At 42.3% G+C, this 7,758-nt stretch overlaps 1 non-coding gene across 1 annotated transcript; it reads left to right on the plus strand.

Moving 5' to 3' along the window:
* The first annotated feature begins 7,035 nt into the window (after positions 1 to 7,035).
* On the plus strand, positions 7,036 to 7,143 carry LOC118760171 (U6 spliceosomal RNA). Its single transcript, XR_004996626.2, has one exon. It is a non-coding gene; the product is annotated as a U6 spliceosomal RNA (small nuclear RNA).
* The last annotated feature ends 615 nt before the right edge of the window (positions 7,144 to 7,758 follow it).

The raw sequence follows: 7,758 nt of genomic DNA on the forward strand, positions 1-7,758 counted from the left end.
AATGGAAAGGATTGGAAAGCAAGGGAAGTGAAGTTTTAGATTTTTTTTTAAAGTTGTTGCACATCAGTTTTTTTTATGTTCACAGAAACTCCGTGAGCCTGCAGAGTTATTTGTCCTGCAGATTTATTTGTCCTGTTTCGTAGGGAGGAAAGCATGGTCCCAGACAGGTGGACAGTTCACTTTTCATAGAGAAAAACTGAGCATTAAGCTACATATAAAGCATGGGACAGCCTCATCTCCAGTCCTGATTGACATTTCACAATATCTTGATGGCAGAGCAACTTAACTCTCTCCATTGCCAAGGCCTTATTTGGGGCTTTTCTTCCCTAGCATTCCCTTCTTGTTATGGGACTCATATCCATTAAAAGGGAAGAAAAGTGGACATTGTTTAACAAATATCTGGGTGATATTCAAAAACAGTCAGAACTGTATCCCTGAGTCAATTTCTATTCTAAGCACAGCCAGTGACTCACTGACGACCTTGAACAAAGAGAAGCAGCATTCACTCCTCTGACAAGCTTTTATTTCCCAAAACCCAGAGTCACAAGCAACAGTTTTTGACAAGATATCCTCCATGCCCAAGGTCTGTACAAGCCCTCCAGAGACCATGGTTCCAGTTCCTCCAGTGCTTGACAGATTTTGACAAACTGATTTCAGACTGAAGCCACCAGCCAGAAACACAACCTGGGACTGGTCAGTCCATCAGGTCAAATTGCCAGTAGCTTTCTTGCCCCTTCACTAATGATCAGTAGGGGTGTGACCAGAATGTAGCTGATGATTCCAGTGCAAAGCTGCTGTTGGACTCCCCTGACAGCTTCTCAGCTAGTTTTACTCAGAAGAGAATACACACAAGGTTCTAGAACTTCCAAATACCAAGGAATGACATGCTATAGAGCCACTATTCAGGTAGAAGAGGATAAAATTAAATTGACTTACATGAGCCAAAATGAAATACTAGAGCAATTTAAAATACCTAACACCACACCTGAATGCCAATTGCATTGAGTATGGAGTTAGGTGCCAGGCAAACAGCTTCTGAAAGTCTAGTAGTGCCAGACATGCATATCATCATGTAGATGATTCCTGAGCTCTCAGCAGGCCAGATGCTGCAAATACAAGAGGCCTTACAAGTCTGGAGGGTCAAGAAAAGGTTCCCAGAGGAAGGTACATTTCAGGTAATCCATCAAGATGAGCTAGAAGTGAGAAAGAGAGAAAGAGAGAGAGAGAGTGAGAGAGAGAGAGAGAGAGAGAGAGAGTGAGAGAGTTAAATGAGAGTCTTGGCAGAGTATAAGGACTGAAGATTGGGTAGGTAATAATAAGGAATTTGGGCTTTAACCTTTTTCCACTCTCTCCAGGAACCATCACACTACCCACTTCATGAAAAAGATTTGGAGGAATCAGAACTGAGCCCACCCTAGCAGACTCCCAGGTCCTGGAGGTTAACTTGCCCAAGGACAAAATGCAGAGCAAATAAATTCATGATTTCTTTACTGTCCTAAAGCCAGAGAAAACAAGGCATTCAGGGAAAAGATTTGGCCTAGAAAGAGCTGCTGTAAATGCCTAGCAAGTTTGTGAAACTTAAATATTCCACTAACCACAGCACCAACTAATCAAGCAGGTCTTCAGGTCTTGCTTGACATTTTCACTTTTCTTCCCAATCCTTAATGACACAAAAACGTTTCACCCCTATGACAATGACCTAAGATGGCAACAAGAAAGAATCTTAGTGATTGATGGTGATTTCATGGGCTGGCAAAATAAAAACAAATATAGACAGGAATATATATTATAAGAATATAAAATATGTACATGCATGTAATATATTCATATATGTAGAGGCACAAAGTTCCTTTTTGATAGTAGCAAAATTTTTAAACATTTTTAAAAATTTATATCAGTTTCATTTTTATTTTTTAATAATAAATTCACTATTTTGGATGATATTAACATAGTGGAGAATGATACACACCCATGTGGACCACTGATTAGGGTCAAGGAATGGGGGAAAAGTCAATGAGACAATTGTCCCCAATCTCTTTTCTACTTCTTGTATCTGGGGAATGTGGAGAGAGAAGGAGAAAGCGCCACTCCAAGCAGTCCGACCACACCAGTACCAGGGAATGGGGGCTGTCACCTTATGTCATCCCAGGGTCCCCAATGTGAATCATGTTCTGAGGGTACTGCTTAAGTGATTTTAATAATTCTGAGATGCTGGGCCCGGTGGCGTGGCCTAGCGGCTAAAGTCCTCACCATGAAAGCCCCGGGATCCCATATGGCCACCGGTTCTAATCCCGGCAGCTCCACTTGCCATCCAGCACCCTGCTTGTGGCCTGGGAAAGCAGTCGAGGATGGCCCAATGCCTTGGGACCCTGCACCCATGTGGGAGACCCGGAAGAGGTTCCTGGTTCCCGGCATCGGATTGGCACGCACCGGCCGTTGCGGCTCACTTGGGGAGTGAAACAACGGATGGAAGATCTTCCTCTCTGTCTCTCCTCCTCTCTGTATATCTGACTTTGTAATAAACTGAATAAATTTTTAAAAATAAATAAATAAAATAATTCTGAGATGCTACTGATTTCTTTGCTCCAAGGTTGAGGAAATCCTTCCAAGGTCCATTAGCTGACACAGTCCACCTTAGGGTCTTAATTCTTGACCAGGAAAGCTGTCCAATTTGTTCTGCCCTCCACATTACTAGATTTCCTCTGCAAGTCTCAATGAACTGGCTGTCATGTCCCCCATGAGCATCTTTTTAAAAATTTATTTTCATTTTGGACCTGTAGTGGTAGCCTACTGGCTGAAGTACTTGCCTTGTACATGCCAGGATCCCATGTGGATGGCCCGGATTCCTATCCAGTTCCCTGATAATGGCCTTGGAAAGCAATAGAGGATGGCCCAAGGCATTGGGACCCTCTGTCTGTGTGGGAAACCCAGAGGAAGCGCCTGGCTCCTAGCTCTTGGCTTCAGATTGCCTTAGCTCCAGCCAATCTGGATTCACTTGGAGAGTGAATCAACAGACAGCAGATCATTCTCTCTGTCTCTCCTCCTCTGTGTAGATCTGACCTTCCCAAAAAGAAGTCTTTAAAATTTATTTTCATTTTATCTGAAAATCAGATAGAGAAATAGAGAGAAATACTTCAAAACACTTTAATGAAAATGCTAGATCAGGAACAGAAGAGCAGAGGCTCAAGCCAAGCACCTGGCTACGAGACACACACAGCCCAAGTAGTGTTTTACCCTGTTGGGTCCAACAGCCACCCACATACAAATTTTTATTAAGGAATTGGTCTAGTGTCCCAAGTTATTTATTTTGACAAATAAGAACACTTTAAAAAAACCTTTTCATCTGTTTCACTATCATTTAATCTGAAGATATGAAGGACATTTTGACAAAAATATCATGAGAAAAAGGTATTTTAAAACAGTCATTTCTGAGAAAGAAGTCAGCAGTTCACAGCAAAGTTTTCAGCAGAAACAGACAGATGAGCCCCGGGAGGTGCTGACCAAAAGCTGTGCTGCCCAACACAGCAGCTCTGGGCACACACAGCTGCAAACGAGTGACATTCCCCGAGCTGAAATCAAGAAGTGCTAGAAAACACACTTGAGATTTCAATGATTCAATTAGAAACGTGGTAAAATATCTTATTAACAGCCATATATCATCTGCAAATTGAAATACCATTTTGGAGAAACTGGGTCAAGTCAATAATACAATTAATTTCACTCATTTGTATGTTTTTATTGTAACCACTAGAAAATTTAAAATGACCTACAAAGCTCAGATGTGGACAATGCTAGCTCAGGGAACCTCACCCACTGTGCGAGTGAAGAGGTTCAAAGACAGTCTCCACACAAATCGAAAAAGCAAACCATCAGTAACAACGTGGCTAGCAGTGGGACACGGCCCTGGGTGAAAGTGCAGCAAATGGGAATTGGAGAACACATTTCCTATCTTGGCTGCGCATTACCTAGAGTAAGTGGTTGTCCCTTGCTGGGCCTCAATTTCCTCTTTGCTAAAATGAAGCAGTTGGGCAAAGAGGATTCTAAGGCCCCCCCAATGCTGGTCCTCTGTTCCTCTCGCCCTCCTGCTTCTAGGCAGAGCAGTACTCAGTCTGCCCAAGACTTTTGAGGGCTAATTTCCATGTCCAGAAGAATCCCCCAAGCAGCAGACCTGCAGCACCCTGTGGCTGACATGTGTCGCAGTGTCACAATATTGATGATGCTCCACGAGAACAGCCCGGCCACCTGCCTCCAGAGCTGAATGTGTAATTGTGGACCGTGCGTGCTCGTTGAGCTGAAGCTGACAGTCCTGCGCCTCAGCACAGAGCTCTGCACTGACGGATGCGCTCCGAGAAAAGGGAGGCGTTGATTGTTTTTCTGGCCCTGTGACTGGGGAAGGGCTTTGAGATGCACTGAATTGTATCTCCTCCAAAAAGACTGTCTTAACCACCTAACCTCCACCGCCCCAGGATGAGACATTATTTGGAAAAAATAGGACCTTTACAAAGGAAATCCATTTAAAATGACACTGAGTGGGCTCCCACCCAACGTGAATGGTATCCTTATTTTAAAAGAGAGAGAGAGAACTGAGACACAAGCAGAGGAAACACAGGTGAAGGTGTGCAGGGGGAACACAGCCACACCACTGCAGTGATCCACAGACAGGCCAAGGATCACTGGAAACAGGGCAAGCTGGAGGAGGCCAGGTAAGAGCATCCCTTGGAGCCATCTGAAGAATGGCCTGCCAAGCACTTGGATTCTGGACTTCTGATCTCCAAAAGTTTATTATTATTTCAAGCCATCCTGTTCATGGTACTCGGTTGGAACAGCTGTAGGAAAGCAACTCATTCAAAATGTTCATGGAAAAATGAAGTTAAGATGATGTACATTTTCCATCGACTTTCTGAAGAGCCCTTATTTATAGCTTTTAAACATACGACCTCATTTAGTCCTCACGACAGCCCTATGTATAAGTTCTACTATATATTGCCCAGACTATCAGGGCTGGTGTGATGCCTCAACTGGCTAATCTTACAATTGCAAGCGCCAGACTCATGCCCTGGCTGCTCCACTTCCCATTAAGTCCTCTGTTTGTAGCCTGGCAAGACAAAAGATGTCCCAGAGCACTTGCTGCACCCACATGGGAAACCTGCAAGACACTTCTGGCTTCAGGTCAGCTCAATTCCAGTCATTGTGGTCATCTCAGTGAACCAGTGGATGGAAGACCTTTCTTTCTGTGTCTCCTTCTCTGTGTAAAACTGCCTTCCTAATAAAAATAAGTCTAAAAAAATCAGACTACCTACCATTACACCTCTGATGAAGCCATGACTACAATCACAACTGTCACTCTGCCACCAGCACCTCAACTTTCCTAGTCCCATCTTCCACCTGACCACACATCTGCCCTGAATGATCATCTCTTAAAGGCATGGGAAAGTAAAAAAAAAAAAAGAAAAGAAAAGAAAGAAAGAAAGAAAGGAAAGAAATGTCACTTGGCTAATAAAAGGACTTCTAAAAGAAGAAATTCAAGGCTTTCTCATTACTCCTCCCTTTGGGTGAGATCAAGAAAATGACATGCTACCCCTAAGGATCAGAAGGCTGATCTGGACCACTGAATTGCAGGCCTGGTGTCCCAGTGTGAGTGACTGCAACTCTCAAAAGGATTCAGTAGACTGCAATAGACTGTGATATAAATAGATATACTCTTTCCTTTTCTATCTCCTGCCACATAGCCAGATTCCAGCTAACGCTGTTTCTCCCAAGAGCCTAAAGAAAGGAAGTTTTATTTTTTCCCCTTCCCTCTATTTTCTGTGGAGCATACAGAACTTAGTCTTTAAAAATCTATAGCGAGCAACGATAACCTACTGCAGACTCACACATTCTCCCACACCCTGCACCTTGTATTGGGTTTGTCATATCACAGTGCAGATGCAAGTTTCAACACCGGGCTAGGAGGGAGCCAATCTTGTAATCTGTTTTGCTATAATACCATACATATCACCCACGAATTGAGAAAGGACTCCTCCATAAGCCCAGCTTGATTCATTTTCAGTTTTATATTAATTGTAGGAATCAAAGCCACAGCAAATAATATTATTCCTATGCTTTGCATTAATCTTCTTTGGGGAAGTTATAGAGACTACTAGAAATCTGAGAGCAGAATTCTACTTTGCTCACATACCCAAACACCATGATATCATTATCTGAATCTCACCATGATTTCTCATGTTAGTATTACAAGCATCACAGAAGAAGATGTAGCTTCATAGGGAGAACAGATAAAACGAGAAGACAGAATCTATGAGGACTTAATCCCTGGAAACAGCATCTAACCTTTCTTTCTAAGCCTCGTTTGTCTCATATGTAATGTAATGATTAAAACCAGCTCTTCTCAATCTTTGTACACTGTTGGTGGGAATGTAAATTAGTGCCATCTTTACAGAAATCAGTGTGGAGGATTGTCAAAAAACTGAAAGGGGAACTACTATATGATTCAGAAACTCCACCACTGGGGACATACCTAAAGGAAACCAGATGAGTATTTAATGAGATGTCTACACTCCATGTTCATTGGAACATTATTCACAACAACCAAGTAATGACACCAACCTAAGTTTCTATCAGTGTGCTATATAAGAGTATCCACAGGGGCCCAGTGTGATAGCCTAGTGGCTAAAGTCCTTGCCTTGCACACGCCGAAATCCCATATGGGCACCAGTTCTAATCACAGAAGTCCCACTTGCCATCCAGCTCTCTGCTTGTGGCATGGGAGAGCAGTTGATGATGGCCCAAAAGCTTTGGGACCCTGCACCTGCATGGGAGACCCAGAAGTTCCTGGCTCCTGGTTTCAGATCAGTTCACCTCCGGCCATGCCAGCCGCTTGTGGAGTGAACGGATGGATGGAAGATCTTCCTCTCTGTCTCTTCTCCTCTCTGTATATCTGACTTTCTAACAAAAATAAAATAAATCTTTTTTAAATAAAAAGTATACACAGCAAGCCTGTGAATTACTCAGCCTTTAAAAAGAAGGAAATATTTTGTGCTCACTTCAGCAGCACATACATCAAAATTGGAACAATATAGAGAAGAGTAGCATGGACCCTGAGCAAGGATGGCACACCAAAGCAAAGAAGCATCTTCATTCACAACCAAATGAATGACTCCTGGGGACATCTGTTAAGCAAAATAAGCAAGGCACTGAACAATAACTTCTCAGGTTCTCATGTATGTGCAACTTAAAAGAGTAAAACTCATACAAGCATCATTCTACCAGGACGTTGACTTGTTGAAATGCTGGTCAAGGAATACAAAAGTTCACAGACATAGGAGGAAGAAGTTAAGGGGATTCACTGCACAAAATGATGACTAATAATGTATTTTACACTTGGAAAGTGCTAAGACAATAGATACTAACTGTTCTCACCATTAAAAACTCTAAGATATATAGTATCATGTATGATAACTATATTTAGTCATTATATAATGTGTATATATTTTAAGACATCTGTTGTTATATAAATATGTATGTAATCTGTCAATTTTAAACAATAGTACTAGTTTATTTTTGAACGGTCTGTTGTGAAGACCATATGAGCAACCACATGAGGGTACTCAATAGTGTCTGACTTATAAAATTTAAATCACAACAGTTAATGTTATTATCTTCCTGAGATTGCAGAGAATATACCAAGGGCAGAAGGAAGAAGTACAGGTAGCTGGAGGAGTCATTTCTATTTTCCCAGGAAAACAGATGGCAAATCCA

This window comes from Ochotona princeps, chromosome 19, assembly GCF_030435755.1.
Source record: "Ochotona princeps isolate mOchPri1 chromosome 19, mOchPri1.hap1, whole genome shotgun sequence".
In the NCBI taxonomy this organism is placed as follows: domain Eukaryota; kingdom Metazoa; phylum Chordata; class Mammalia; order Lagomorpha; family Ochotonidae; genus Ochotona; species Ochotona princeps.